Below are 15,432 nucleotides of genomic sequence, written 5' to 3' on the forward strand. Positions count from 1 at the left end.
TACATTCTATATATCTGTTGGTACAAATCATACAGAATTGTGGGTAATCACAACTGTTTTTGAAGGTAGATTCTTTTATCATATTAGTTGATTTAGTGCGAACGTACTCGCATGCTGTGTACATCATTGCATGTAAAATGGGGTCAGCCTTCAAGCTGTATTAAGGATGTGGTATATCTTATATGTCACCTTGTCGCGTTTGACAATGTAGTCATTGCAAATATTTCTGCCTCAAGTTTAACATTTTCTTATAAAAAATAAAAACTGAATTAATAAAAAGGTAAAGCTTCATATTTGTGTAATAACATTAATTTACAGTGTCTGTCTTTGCGACATAGCATTGTGTAAGTACCTCGTTACATATTCGAAAAGATGTATATATAAGTCCTACAGTTGATTCACCTACACATATGCAGTAGTTAGAAAATCGATAAGATTGAGTTTAAACTGGTAAATTCAAATTTATAAAGTTCATTTCTTTTCACATAAAGAACGAAATATATAATGAATTAGTGATTGGAACAACTGGCTGATATAATATTACTATGGAAGTTGGTTAAGTCAACGAGACACCGATAAGTATGAGAGTTATGTCCCGACATCGGGGGCAATTAATCTGACATTGTGGCGTGTTGACTACTTTGCGTGATTGGCTATATGTGTGGAGGCCACGTCTCGATCTCTTAAACTTCTCTGTAATTGGTTAACAGTTGGAATGTGAATAAAACCGATCTCAGTTAGTTGTGGCAAGCTCTCTACGAGGCGCAGTCTTGAGGCGGCCGTGGGAGAGTAACAACGCGGCTGAGCATAAATGTGACACAATTCGATTCTCTGTGTGTCTTTGTTCGATAGAAAGGTAGAGAATTCCCCGAACTTGGTACCTCTGACGTGAATGTTTAATAACACTCGAATTAATCGTTCACACAACTGGCACACATTATAACACATGGCCAAATGAGTAAGACATTATTGGGACGTGTCTATATTGACTACTCAATATAGATTGTAATGCTATTTTTATTCTACTAATATTAATTTTGTTATATGATATTTTTCTTGATTGTAAAAGTGAACCTCTGCTTTAAAAGGGTAGCAACAAATAAATAAATAAATAGTTAGTATAATACCCAATTTAGGTAAATGGTAGACAGTTTTTTTTCGTACAGCAAACTCTTTCAAATGTGGTTAATTGCTCTGTAAATGTTTTCAATTGTCTACAACTAAGAACGAAAAATGTTTCAGTAAGTTGTCATTCATTCTAAATCGATAGATTGAAGTAACAAAATATGAATCTAATTTGACAAACATAGAAGACGTCTCTAAAGTCAACTTCAAAACCCGAAATGTCTATGCATGTTAACCCGGTGATGTCTTGGCGAGGATATAATATATAGACTCAACTCTTTTGTTCCTCTCCGCCGCGCCCTCTTTATTTTCTTCAGCTCCATTTGTGTGAACATTCTTTGCCTGTGATAATATGAGAAGATGTAATATAAAGTGAAGATACATCGACCTCTATCTACCCAGCGAAGAATTTTACAAAAGAAACCTTTATGTCAATACAAGAATGTTCCTGTTATAAAACCTCGCTCAAACTTACCTGGCAGATCAATGAAGCAAACACGACAAACATACACAAGAAAGGCAAGTTTGATTTAGCCATGGTGCCCATTAGTTTTTGATAGATAGTATGTGTACAGTCTTACACATCAATGCGAGATACCGGAACAACTATTGTATTTTTCTACTTTGCGGTTGTTATAATCTTGAGTGGCCAGATGTGTAGCATCATAACCTGTGCGTGACAGAGATTATACATTAGTGATTATCTATGTTTTCTGTTGACGACACGTAGAATTGTTTTACTACCGGTGACGCCTGGGCAGATTTAGGCGTAGGCGTAGAGTGAGTGTAAACTTAAGTTATAACATTATGATTATTTTCCCGATAATAATGTTTACAATATTACTAGAATGATTATATAAAAACTAGTATTGTAACTCAACGAGTATTGACGCCGACGTTATTTGCGGCTAGCATTGTGATTTCACACAGAATCAGTGTAATCGTAGGAATACAATAGAATCAACTTGGAAAAGAATATCGTTCTGGTAAACATGTCAGTTCAGACATTTGTTCTCTCTTGTTGGACGAAATCAGTAACCAGAGGGGGGAGGGCACTTGTAATAATTACAGTACGGTATATGCATATACGAGGCACCGGCCCGGGGGTCACTCGATATTAAAACCTAACACCATGTGCGTTCTTGCTAAAATTTAGTACCCCCTAAAGCAGACATATTGAAGAAAATAAACACACCCTATTTAGGACATATATTGAGAACATCCTACCCCCTATTGCGAGGATTCTCTGCCGTTGGGTCTGACACGTACAATATTCACAACTGTCAGACGACACTTGACCAGAGTATTTACCTTTCAGTCGTGTATTTAACACCATGAAACATTTGTCGAAAATAACGGGATTTTAATTATTGAATGGTTCGTTTCGCTAATTATAAATAATTGTTTTATGAAGTTTTATACACGACTGAAAAGTAAAAATACTGCTCAAGTTTCGTCCGATAGTTGTGATTATTGTACCTGTAAGACCCTTGTTTCGCCGTGTGATTGCAGATTTCCGATTATCTTTAATTGCTGCAATGTAACCTTAAATTCCCGATATGTAACCAGTTTGTCTAAGGAACAAATATCAGTAACCCACTCAAAATGTAGGCATTTCTTAAAACGAAATGAAAATACCCTTACATATTCCTGAATATTGCCAACTTTCTTTGAGTACAATAAGTCTTCAAAGGCTCGTGTTGGAAATGGCGGGAATATCCCGGTGGGAAAGTTCAGGTGGACGTTTGCGGCCTGGTCGGGGATATGGGTCTGCCAATTCGGTGCCTAGAGCGGTGTGTAGGAGTGGTTGTTACAAAAGGGGGCCTACAGCTGGCGCAGCAGCCTGTGAGTTTATTTCTGGGGCCTATTGCAGACATTAGCATTGTAAAGGGGGCCCATTTGCTTCCCGGGCGGGCCCGCTTTAGAAGGTGAAAAACACCCCGCTTTCCCGCTCAATTTGGAACGCACATGGGGTAGTAACAGCATATAGAGTGCCCCCCCGGGGGCACCGGCTTTTGGTTAAAATTCAGGCCATGGAGACCAAACTCCATAAAAACTCACTTCCTGAAACCAATTTCACGAAATTAGGCAGGGAATGCTTAATTTAAGGTCCACTGAACATAACACAAACACACATACTAGTACAAAATGTGATGAATTGGACCTATCATTGCCATATATCACACATTATATCAACACAGCAAAAATAAGACCGCTTTGAAAAGACTCTCTTTTCGGGTCTTTACTTTGAAAATGGTACAAGTGAAGCAGTAAAACGAGAAAATGGAAGACCAAAGAATCCCATTGAGAAGTGATTATGACGGAGAGGGGATAGAACACAGAGACTTTGCATGACCAAGATTAAAGGGCGGTGGTATTTGTGTGAACTTGTATGTGCTCAGAGGCGGCGACACGACAGAGCCTATGCGTGACCAAGATTAAAGGGCGGTGGTATATGTGTGAATTTATATGTGTTCAAAGACGGCGACACGACAGAGCCTATGCGTGACCAAGATTAAAGGGCGGTGGTATATGTGTGAACTTATATGTGCTCAAAGACGGCGACACGACAGAGCCTATGCGTGACCAAGATTAAAGGGTGGTGGTATATGTGTGAACCTATATGTGCTCAAAGACGGCGACACGACAGAGCCTATACGTGACCAAGATTAAAGGGCAGTGGTATATGTGTGAACTTATATGTGCTCAAAGACGGCGACACGACAGAGCCTATGCGTGACCAAGATTAAAGGGCGGTGGTATATGTGTGAACTTATATGTGCTCAAAGACGGCGACACGACAGAGCCTATGCGTAACCAAGATTAAAGGGCGGTGGTATATGTGTGAACTTATATGTGCTCAAAGACGGCGACACGACAGAGCCTATGCGTGACCAAGATTAAAGAGCGGTGGTATATCTGTGAACTTATATGTGCTCAAAGACGGCGACACGACAGAGCCTATGCGTGACCAAGATTAAAGGGCGGTGGTATATGTGTGAACTTATATGTGCTCAAAGACGGCGACACGACAGAGCCTATGCGTGACCAAGATTAAAGGGCGGTGGTATATGTGTGAACTTATATGTGCTCAAAGACGGCGACACGACAGAGACTATGCGTGACCAAGATTAAAGGGCGGTGGTATATGTGTGAACTTATATGTGCTCAAAGACGGCGACACGACAGAGCCTATGCGTGACCAAGACTAAAGGGCGGTGGTATATGTGTGAACTTATATGTGCTCAACGACGGCGACACGACAGAGCCTATGCGTGACCAAGATTAAAGGGCGGTGGTATATGTGTGAACTTATATGTGCTCAAAGACGGCGACACGACAGAGCCTATGCGTGACCAAGATTAAAGGGCGGTGGTATATGTGTGAACTTATATGTGCACAAAGACGGCAACACAACAGAGCCTATGCGTGACCAAGATAAAAGGGCAGTGGTATATGTGTGAATTTATATGTGCTCAAAGACGGCGACACGACAGAGCCTATGCGTGACCAAGATTAAAGGGCGGTGGTATATGTGTGAACTTATATGTGCTCAAAGACGGCGACACGACAGAGCATATGCGTGACCACGATTAAAGGGCGGTGGTATATGTGTGAATTTATATGTGCTCAAAGACGGCGACACGACAGAGCCTATGCGTGACCAAGATTAAAGGGCAGTGGTATATGTGTGAACTTATATGTGCTCAAAGACGGCGACACGACAGAGCATATGCGTGACCACGATTAAAGGGCGGTGGTATATGTGTGAACTTATATGTGCTCAAATGCGGCGACACGACAGAGCCTATGCGTGACCAAGATTAAAGGGCGGTGGTATATGTGTGAACTTATATGTGCTCAAAGACGTGGACACGACAGAGCCTATGCGTGACCAAGATTAAAGGGCGGTGGTATATGTGTGAACTTATTTATATGTGCTCAAAGGCAGCGACACGACAAAGCCTATGCGTGACCAAGATTAAAGGGCGGTGGTATACGTGTGAACTTATATGTGCTCAAAGACGGCGACACGACAGAGCCTATGCGTGACCACGATTAAAGGGCGGTGGTATATGTGTGAACTTATATGTGCTCAAATGCGGCGACACGTCAGAGCCTATGCGTGACCAAGATTAAAGGGCGGTGGTATATGTGTGAACTTATATGTGCTCAAAGACGTGGACACGACAGAGCCTATGCGTGACCAAGATTAAAGGGCGGTGGTATATGTGTGAACTTATATGTGCTCAAAAACGGCGACACGACAGAGCCTATGCGTGACCAAGATTAAAGGGCGGTGGTATATGTGTGAACTTATATGTGCTCAAAGACGGCGACACGACAGAGCCTATGCGTGACCAAGATTAAAGGGCGGTGGTATATGTGTGAACTTATATGTGCTCAAAGACGGCGACACGACAGAGCCTATGTGTGACCAAGATTAAAGGGTGTTGGTATATGTGTGAACTTATATGTGCTCAAAGACGTGGACACGACAGAGCATATGCGTGACCACGATTAAAGGGCGGTGGTATATGTGTGAACTTATATGTGCTCAAATGCGGCGACACGACAGAGCCTATGCGTGACCAAGATTAAAGGGCGGTGGTAAATGAGTGAACTTATATGTGCTCAAAGACGTGGACACGACAGAGCCTATGCGTGACCAAGATTAAAGGGCGGTGGTATATGTGTGAACTTATATGTGCTCAAAGGCAGCGACACGACAGAGCCTATGCGTGACCAAGATTAAAGGGCGGTGGTATATGTGTGAACTTATATGTGCTCAAAGACGGCGACACGACAGAGCCTATGCGTGACCAAGATTAAAGGGCGGTGGTATATGTGTGAACTTATATGTGCTCAAAGACGGCGACACGACAGAGCCTATGCGTGACCAAGATTAAAGGGCGGTGGTATATGTGTGAACTTATATGTGCACAAAGACGGCAACACAACAGAGCCTATGCGTGACCAAGATAAAAGGGCAGTGGTATATGTGTGAATTTATATGTGCTCAAAGACGGCGACACGACAGAGCCTATGCGTGACCAAGATTAAAGGGCAGTGGTATATGTGTGAACTTATATGTGCTCAAAGACGGCGACACGACAGAGCCTATGCGTGACCTAGATTAAAGGGCGGTAGTATATGTGTGAATTTATATGTGCTCAAAGACGGCGACACGACAGAGCCTATGCGTGACCAAGATTAAAGGGCGGTGGTATATGTGTGAACTTATATGTGCACAAAGACGGCGACACAACAGAGCCTATGCGTGACCAAGATAAAAGGGCGGTGGTATATGTGTGAATTTATATGTGCTCAAAGACGGCGACACGACAGAGCCTATGCGTGACCAAGATTAAAGGGCGGTGGTATATGTGTGAACTTATATGTGCTCAAAGACAGCGACACGACAGAGCCTATGCGTGACCAAGATTAAAGGGTGGTGGTATATGTGTGAACTTATATGTGCTCAAAGACGGCGACACGACAGAGCCTATGCGTGACCAAGATTAAAGGCTGGTGGTATATGTGTGAATTTATATGTGCTCAAAGACGGCGACACGACAGAGCCTATGCATGACCAAGATTAAAGGGCGGTGGTATATGTGTGAACTTATATGTGCACAAAGACGGCGACACAACAGAACCTATGCGTGACCAAGATAAAAGGGCAGTGGTATATGTGTGAACTTATATGTGCTCAAAAACGGCGACACAACAGAGCCTATGCGTGACCAAGATTAAAGGGTGGTGGTATATGTGTGAACTTATATGTGCTCAAAGACGGCGACACGACAGAGCATATGCGTGACCACGATTAAAGGGCGGTGGTATATGTGTGAACTTATATGTGCTCAAAGACGGCGACACGACAGAGCCTATGTGTGACCAAGATTGAAGGGCGGTGGTATATGTGTGAACTTATATGTGCCTAAAGACGTGGACACGACAGAGCCTATGCGTGACCAAGATTAAAGGGCGGTGGTATATGTGTGAACTTATATGTGTTCAAAGACGGCGACACGACAGAGCCTATGCGTGACCAAGATTAAAGGGCGGTGGTATATGTGTGAACTTATATGTGCTCAAAGACGGCGACACGACAGAGCCTATGCGTGACCAAGATTAAAGGGTGGTGGTATATGTGTGAACCTATATGTGCTCAAAGACGGCGACACGACAGAGCCTATACGTGACCAAGATTAAAGGGCAGTGGTATATGTGTGAACTTATATGTGCTCAAAGACGGCGACACGACAGAGCCTATGCGTGACCAAGATTAAAGGGCGGTGGTATATGTGTGAACTTATATGTGCTCAAAGACGGCGACACGACAGAGCCTATGCGTAACCAAGATTAAAGGGCGGTGGTATATGTGTGAACTTATATGTGCTCAAAGACGGCGACACGACAGAGCCTATGCGTGACCAAGATTAAAGAGCGGTGGTATATCTGTGAACTTATATGTGCTCAAAGACGGCGACACGACAGAGCCTATGCGTGACCAAGATTAAAGGGCGGTGGTATATGTGTGAACTTATATGTGCTCAAAGACGGCGACACGACAGAGCCTATGCGTGACCAAGATTAAAGGGCGGTGGTATATGTGTGAACTTATATGTGCTCAAAGACGGCGACACGACAGAGACTATGCGTGACCAAGATTAAAGGGCGGTGGTATATGTGTGAACTTATATGTGCTCAAAGACGGCGACACGACAGAGCCTATGCGTGACCAAGACTAAAGGGCGGTGGTATATGTGTGAACTTATATGTGCTCAAAGACGGCGACACGACAGAGCCTATGCGTGACCAAGATTAAAGGGCGGTGGTATATGTGTGAACTTATATGTGCTCAAAGACGGCGACACGACAGAGCCTATGCGTGACCAAGATTAAAGGGCGGTGGTATATGTGTGAACTTATATGTGCACAAAGACGGCAACACAACAGAGCCTATGCGTGACCAAGATAAAAGGGCAGTGGTATATGTGTGAATTTATATGTGCTCAAAGACGGCGACACGACAGAGCCTATGCGTGACCAAGATTAAAGGGCGGTGGTATATGTGTGAACTTATATGTGCTCAAAGACGGCGACACGACAGAGCATATGCGTGACCACGATTAAAGGGCGGTGGTATATGTGTGAATTTATATGTGCTCAAAGACGGCGACACGACAGAGCCTATGCGTGACCAAGATTAAAGGGCGGTGGTATATGTGTGAACTTATATGTGCTCAAAGACGGCGACACGACAGAGCATATGCGTGACCACGATTAAAGGGCGGTGGTATATGTGTGAACTTATATGTGCTCAAATGCGGCGACACGACAGAGCCTATGCGTGACCAAGATTAAAGGGCGGTGGTATATGTGTGAACTTATATGTGCTCAAAGACGTGGACACGACAGAGCCTATGCGTGACCAAGATTAAAGGGCGGTGGTATATGTGTGAACTTATTTATATGTGCTCAAAGGCAGCGACACGACAAAGCCTATGCGTGACCAAGATTAAAGGGCGGTGGTATACGTGTGAACTTATATGTGCTCAAAGACGGCGACACGACAGAGCCTATGCGTGACCACGATTAAAGGGCGGTGGTATATGTGTGAACTTATATGTGCTCAAATGCGGCGACACGTCAGAGCCTATGCGTGACCAAGATTAAAGGGCGGTGGTATATGTGTGAACTTATATGTGCTCAAAGACGTGGACACGACAGAGCCTATGCGTGACCAAGATTAAAGGGCGGTGGTATATGTGTGAACTTATATGTGCTCAAAAACGGCGACACGACAGAGCCTATGCGTGACCAAGATTAAAGGGCGGTGGTATATGTGTGAACTTATATGTGCTCAAAGACGGCGACACGACAGAGCCTATGCGTGACCAAGATTAAAGGGCGGTGGTATATGTGTGAACTTATATGTGCTCAAAGACGGCGACACGACAGAGCCTATGTGTGACCAAGATTAAAGGGCGTTGGTATATGTGTGAACTTATATGTGCTCAAAGACGTGGACACGACAGAGCATATGCGTGACCACGATTAAAGGGCGGTGGTATATGTGTGAACTTATATGTGCTCAAATGCGGCGACACGACAGAGCCTATGCGTGACCAAGATTAAAGGGCGGTGGTATATGAGTGAACTTATATGTGCTCAAAGACGTGGACACGACAGAGCCTATGCGTGACCAAGATTAAAGGGCGGTGGTATATGTGTGAACTTATATGTGCTCAAAGGCAGCGACACGACAGAGCCTATGCGTGACCAAGATTAAAGGGCGGTGGTATATGTGTGAACTTATATGTGCTCAAAGACGGCGACACGACAGAGCCTATGCGTGACCACGATTAAAGGGCGGTGGTATATGTGTGAACTTATATGTGCTCAAATGCGGCGACATGACAGAGCCTATGCGTGACCAAGATTAAAGGGCGGTGGTATATGTGTGAACTTATATGTGCTCAAAGACGGCGACACGACAGAGCCTATGCGTGACCAAGATTAAAGGGCGGTGGTATATGTGTGAACTTATATGTGCTCAAAGACGGCGACACGACAGAGCCTATGCGTGACCAAGATTAAAGGGCGGTGGTATATGTGTGAACTTATATGTGCTCAAAGACGGCGACACGACAGAGCCTATGCGTGACCTAGATTAAAGGGCGGTAGTATATGTGTGAATTTATATGTGCTCAAAGACGGCGACACGACAGAGCCTATGCGTGACCAAGATTAAAGGGCGGTGGTATATGTGTGAACTTATATGTGCACAAAGACGGCGACACAACAGAGCCTATGCGTGACCAAGATAAAAGGGCGGTGGTATATGTGTGAATTTATATGTGCTCAAAGACGGCGACACGACAGAGCCTATGCGTGACCAAGATTAAAGGGCGGTGGTATATGTGTGAACTTATATGTGCTCAAAGACAGCGACACGACAGAGCCTATGCGTGACCAAGATTAAAGGGTGGTGGTATATGTGTGAACTTATATGTGCTCAAAGACGGCGACACGACAGAGCCTATGCGTGACCAAGATTAAAGGCTGGTGGTATATGTGTGAATTTATATGTGCTCAAAGACGGCGACACGACAGAGCCTATGCATGACCAAGATTAAAGGGCGGTGGTATATGTGTGAACTTATATGTGCACAAAGACGGCGACACAACAGAACCTATGCGTGACCAAGATAAAAGGGCAGTGGTATATGTGTGAACTTATATGTGCTCAAAAACGGCGACACAACAGAGCCTATGCGTGACCAAGATTAAAGGGTGGTGGTATATGTGTGAACTTATATGTGCTCAAAGACGGCGACACGACAGAGCATATGCGTGACCACGATTAAAGGGCGGTGGTATATGTGTGAACTTATATGTGCTCAAAGACGGCGACACGACAGAGCCTATGTGTGACCAAGATTGAAGGGCGGTGGTATATGTGTGAACTTATATGTGCCTAAAGACGTGGACACGACAGAGCCTATGCGTGACCAAGATTAAAGGGCGGTGGTATATGTGTGAACTTATATGTGCTCAAAGACGGCGACACGACAGAGCCTATGCGTGACCACGATTAAAGGGCGGTGGTATATGTGTGAACTTATATGTGCTCAAATGCGGCGACACGACAGAGCCTATGCGTGACCAAGATTAAAGGGCGGTGGTATATGTGTGAACTTATATGTGCTCAAAGACGTGGACACGACAGAGCCTATGCGTGACCAAGATTAAAGAGCGGTGGTATATCTGTGAACTTATATGTGCTCAAAGACGGCGACACGACAGAGCCTATGCGTGACCAAGATTAAAGGGCGGTGGTATATGTGTGAACTTATATGTGCTCAAAGACGGCGACACGACAGAGACTATGCGTGACCAAGATTAAAGGGCGGTGGTATATGTGTGAACTTATATGTGCTCAAAGACGGCGACACGACAGAGCCTATGCGTGACCAAGACTAAAGGGCGGTGGTATATGTGTGAACTTATATGTGCTCAAAGACGGCGACACGACAGAGCCTATGCGTGACCAAGATTAAAGGGCGGTGGTATATGTGTGAACTTATATGTGCTCAAAGACGGCGACACGACAGAGCCTATGCGTGACCAAGATTAAAGGGCGGTGGTATATGTGTGAACTTATATGTGCACAAAGACGGCAACACAACAGAGCCTATGCGTGACCAAGATAAAAGGGCAGTGGTATATGTGTGAATTTATATGTGCTCAAAGACGGCGACACGACAGAGCCTATGCGTGACCAAGATTAAAGGGCGGTGGTATATGTGTGAACTTATATGTGCTCAAAGACGGCGACACGACAGAGCATATGCGTGACCACGATTAAAGGGCGGTGGTATATGTGTGAATTTATATGTGCTCAAAGACGGCGACACGACAGAGCCTATGCGTGACCAAGATTAAAGGGCGGTGGTATATGTGTGAACTTATATGTGCTCAAAGACGGCGACACGACAGAGCATATGTGTGACCACGATTAAAGGGCGGTGGTATATGTGTGAACTTATATGTGCTCAAATGCGGCGACACGACAGAGCCTATGCGTGACCAAGATTAAAGGGCGGTGGTATATGTGTGAACTTATATGTGCTCAAAGACGTGGACACGACAGAGCCTATGCGTGACCAAGATTAAAGGGCGGTGGTATATGTGTGAACTTATTTATATGTGCTCAAAGGCAGCGACACGACAAAGCCTATGCGTGACCAAGATTAAAGGGCGGTGGTATATGTGTGAACTTATATGTGCTCAAAGACGGCGACACGACAGAGCCTATGCGTGACCACGATTAAAGGGCGGTGGTATATGTGTGAACTTATATGTGCTCAAATGCGGCGACACGTCAGAGCCTATGCGTGACCAAGATTAAAGGGCGGTGGTATATGTGTGAACTTATATGTGCTCAAAGACGTGGACACGACAGAGCCTATGCGTGACCAAGATTAAAGGGCGGTGGTATATGTGTGAACTTATATGTGCTCAAAAACGGCGACACGACAGAGCCTATGCGTGACCAAGATTAAAGGGCGGTGGTATATGTGTGAACTTATATGTGCTCAAAGACGGCGACACGACAGAGCCTATGCGTGACCAAGATTAAAGGGCGGTGGTATATGTGTGAACTTATATGTGCTCAAAGACGGCGACACGACAGAGCCTATGTGTGACCAAGATTAAAGGGCGTTGGTATATGTGTGAACTTATATGTGCTCAAAGACGTGGACACGACAGAGCATATGCGTGACCACGATTAAAGGGCGGTGGTATATGTGTGAACTTATATGTGCTCAAATGCGGCGACACGACAGAGCCTATGCGTGACCAAGATTAAAGGGCGGTGGTATATGAGTGAACTTATATGTGCTCAAAGACGTGGACACGACAGAGCCTATGCGTGACCAAGATTAAAGGGCGGTGGTATATGTGTGAACTTATATGTGCTCAAAGGCAGCGACACGACAGAGCCTATGCGTGACCAAGATTAAAGGGCGGTGGTATATGTGTGAACTTATATGTGCTCAAAGACGGCGACACGACAGAGCCTATGCGTGACCACGATTAAAGGGCGGTGGTATATGTGTGAACTTATATGTGCTCAAATGCGGCGACATGACAGAGCCTATGCGTGACCAAGATTAAAGGGCGGTGGTATATGTGTGAACTTATATGTGCTCAAAGACGGCGACACGACAGAGCCTATGCGTGACCAAGATTAAAGGGCGGTGGTATATGTGTGAACTTATATGTGCTCAAAGACGGCGACACGACAGAGCCTATGCGTGACCAAGATTAAAGGGCGGTGGTATATGTGTGAACTTATATGTGCTCAAAGACGGCGACACGACAGAGCCTATGCGTGACCTAGATTAAAGGGCGGTAGTATATGTGTGAATTTATATGTGCTCAAAGACGGCGACACGACAGAGCCTATGCGTGACCAAGATTAAAGGGCGGTGGTATATGTGTGAACTTATATGTGCACAAAGACGGCGACACAACAGAGCCTATGCGTGACCAAGATAAAAGGGCGGTGGTATATGTGTGAATTTATATGTGCTCAAAGACGGCGACACGACAGAGCCTATGCGTGACCAAGATTAAAGGGCGGTGGTATATGTGTGAACTTATATGTGCTCAAAGACGGCGACACGACAGAGCCTATGCGTGACCAAGATTAAAGGGTGGTGGTATATGTGTGAACTTATATGTGCTCAAAGACGGCGACACGACAGAGCCTATGCGTGACCAAGATTAAAGGCTGGTGGTATATGTGTGAATTTATATGTGCTCAAAGACGGCGACACGACAGAGCCTATGCATGACCAAGATTAAAGGGCGGTGGTATATGTGTGAACTTATATGTGCACAAAGACGGCGACACAACAGAACCTATGCGTGACCAAGATAAAAGGGCAGTGGTATATGTGTGAACTTATATGTGCTCAAAAACGGCGACACAACAGAGCCTATGCGTGACCAAGATTAAAGGGTGGTGGTATATGTGTGAACTTATATGTGCTCAAAGACGGCGACACGACAGAGCATATGCGTGACCACGATTAATGGGCGGTGGTATATGTGTGAACTTATATGTGCTCAAAGACGGCGACACGACAGAGCCTATGTGTGACCAAGATTGAAGGGCGGTGGTATATGTGTGAACTTATATGTGCCTAAAGACGTGGACACGACAGAGCCTATGCGTGACCAAGATTAAAGGGCGGTGGTATATGTGTGAACTTATATGTGCTCAAAGACGGCGACACGACAGAGCCTATGCGTGACCACGATTAAAGGGCGGTGGTATATGTGTGAACTTATATGTGCTCAAATGCGGCGACACGACAGAGCCTATGCGTGACCAAGATTAAAGGGCGGTGGTATATGTGTGAACTTATATGTGCTCAAAGACGTGGACACGACAGAGCCTATGCGTGACCAAGATTAAAGGGCGGTGGTATATGTGTGAACTTATATGTGCTCAAAAACGGCGACACAACAGAGCCTATGCATGACCAAGATTAAAGAGCGGTGGTATATGTGTGAACTTATATGTGCTCAAAGACGGCGACACGACAGAGCCTATGCGTGACCAAGATTAAACGGCGGTGGTATATGTGTGAACTTATGTGTGCTCAAAGACGGTGACACGACAGAGCCTATGTGTGACCAAGATTAAAGGGCGGTGGTATATGTGTGAACTTATATGTGCTCAAAGACGTGGACACGACAGAGCCTATGCGTGACCAAGATTAAAGGGCGGTGGTATATGTGTGAACTTAAATGTGCTCAAAGACGTGGACACGACAGAGCCTATGCGTGACCAAGATTAAAGGGCGGTGGTATATGTGTGAACTTATATGTGCTCAAAGACGGCGACACGACAGAGCCTATGCGTGACCAAGATTAAAGGGTGGTGGTATATGTGTGAACTTATATGTGCTCAAAGACGGCGACACGACAGAGCCTATGTGTGACCAAGATTAAAGGGCGGTGGTATATGTGTGAACTTATATGTGCTCAAAGGCGTCGACACGACAGAGCCTATGCATGACCAAGATTAAAGGGCGGTGGTATATGTGTGAACTTATATGTGCTCAAAGACGGCGACACAACAGAGCCTATGCGTGACCAAGATTAAAGCGCGGTGGTATATGTGTGAACTTATATGTGCTCAAAGACGGCGACACGACAGAGCCTATGTGTGACCAAGATTAAAGGGCGGTGGTATATGTGTGAACTTATATGTGCTCAAAGGCGGCGACACGACAGAGCCTATGCATGACCAAGATTAAAGGGCGGTGGTATATGTGTGAACTTATATGTGCTCAAAGGCGGCGACACGACAGAGCCTATGTGTGACCAAGATTAAAGGGCGGTGGTATATGTGTGAACTTATATGTGCTCAAATGCGGCGACACGACAGAGCCTATGCATGACCAAGATTAAAGGGCGGTGGTATATGTGTGAACTTATATGTGCTCAAAGGCGGCGACACGGCAGAGCCTATGCATGACCAAGATTAAAGGGCGGTGGTATATGTGTGAACTTATATGTGCTCAAAAACGGCGACACGACAGAGCCTATGCGTGACCAAGATTAAAGGGCGGTGGTATATGTGTGAACTTATATGTGCTCAAAGACGGCGACACGACAGAGCCTATGCGTGACCAAGATTAAAGGGCGGTGGTATATGTGTGAACTTATATGTGCTCAAAGACGGCGACACGACAGAGCCTATGTGTGACCAAG

The 15,432-nt window shown here is 45.0% G+C and overlaps 1 long non-coding RNA gene across 1 annotated transcript; it reads right to left on the reverse strand.

Moving 5' to 3' along the window:
• Positions 1 to 985: 985 nt before the first annotated feature.
• Positions 986 to 1,675, reverse strand: LOC146735844 (uncharacterized). The gene is made up of 2 exons (XR_014931202.1): positions 1,601 to 1,675; positions 986 to 1,467 (listed from the first exon to the last, which is right to left on the reverse strand). It is a non-coding gene; the product is annotated as an uncharacterized LOC146735844 (long non-coding RNA).
• Between the last annotated feature and the right edge of the window lie 13,757 nt (positions 1,676 to 15,432).

The sequence above is a fragment of the Saccoglossus kowalevskii genome, chromosome 12, assembly GCF_978046115.1.
Source record: "Saccoglossus kowalevskii chromosome 12, keSacKowa6.1, whole genome shotgun sequence".
Classification (NCBI taxonomy): domain Eukaryota; kingdom Metazoa; phylum Hemichordata; class Enteropneusta; family Harrimaniidae; genus Saccoglossus; species Saccoglossus kowalevskii.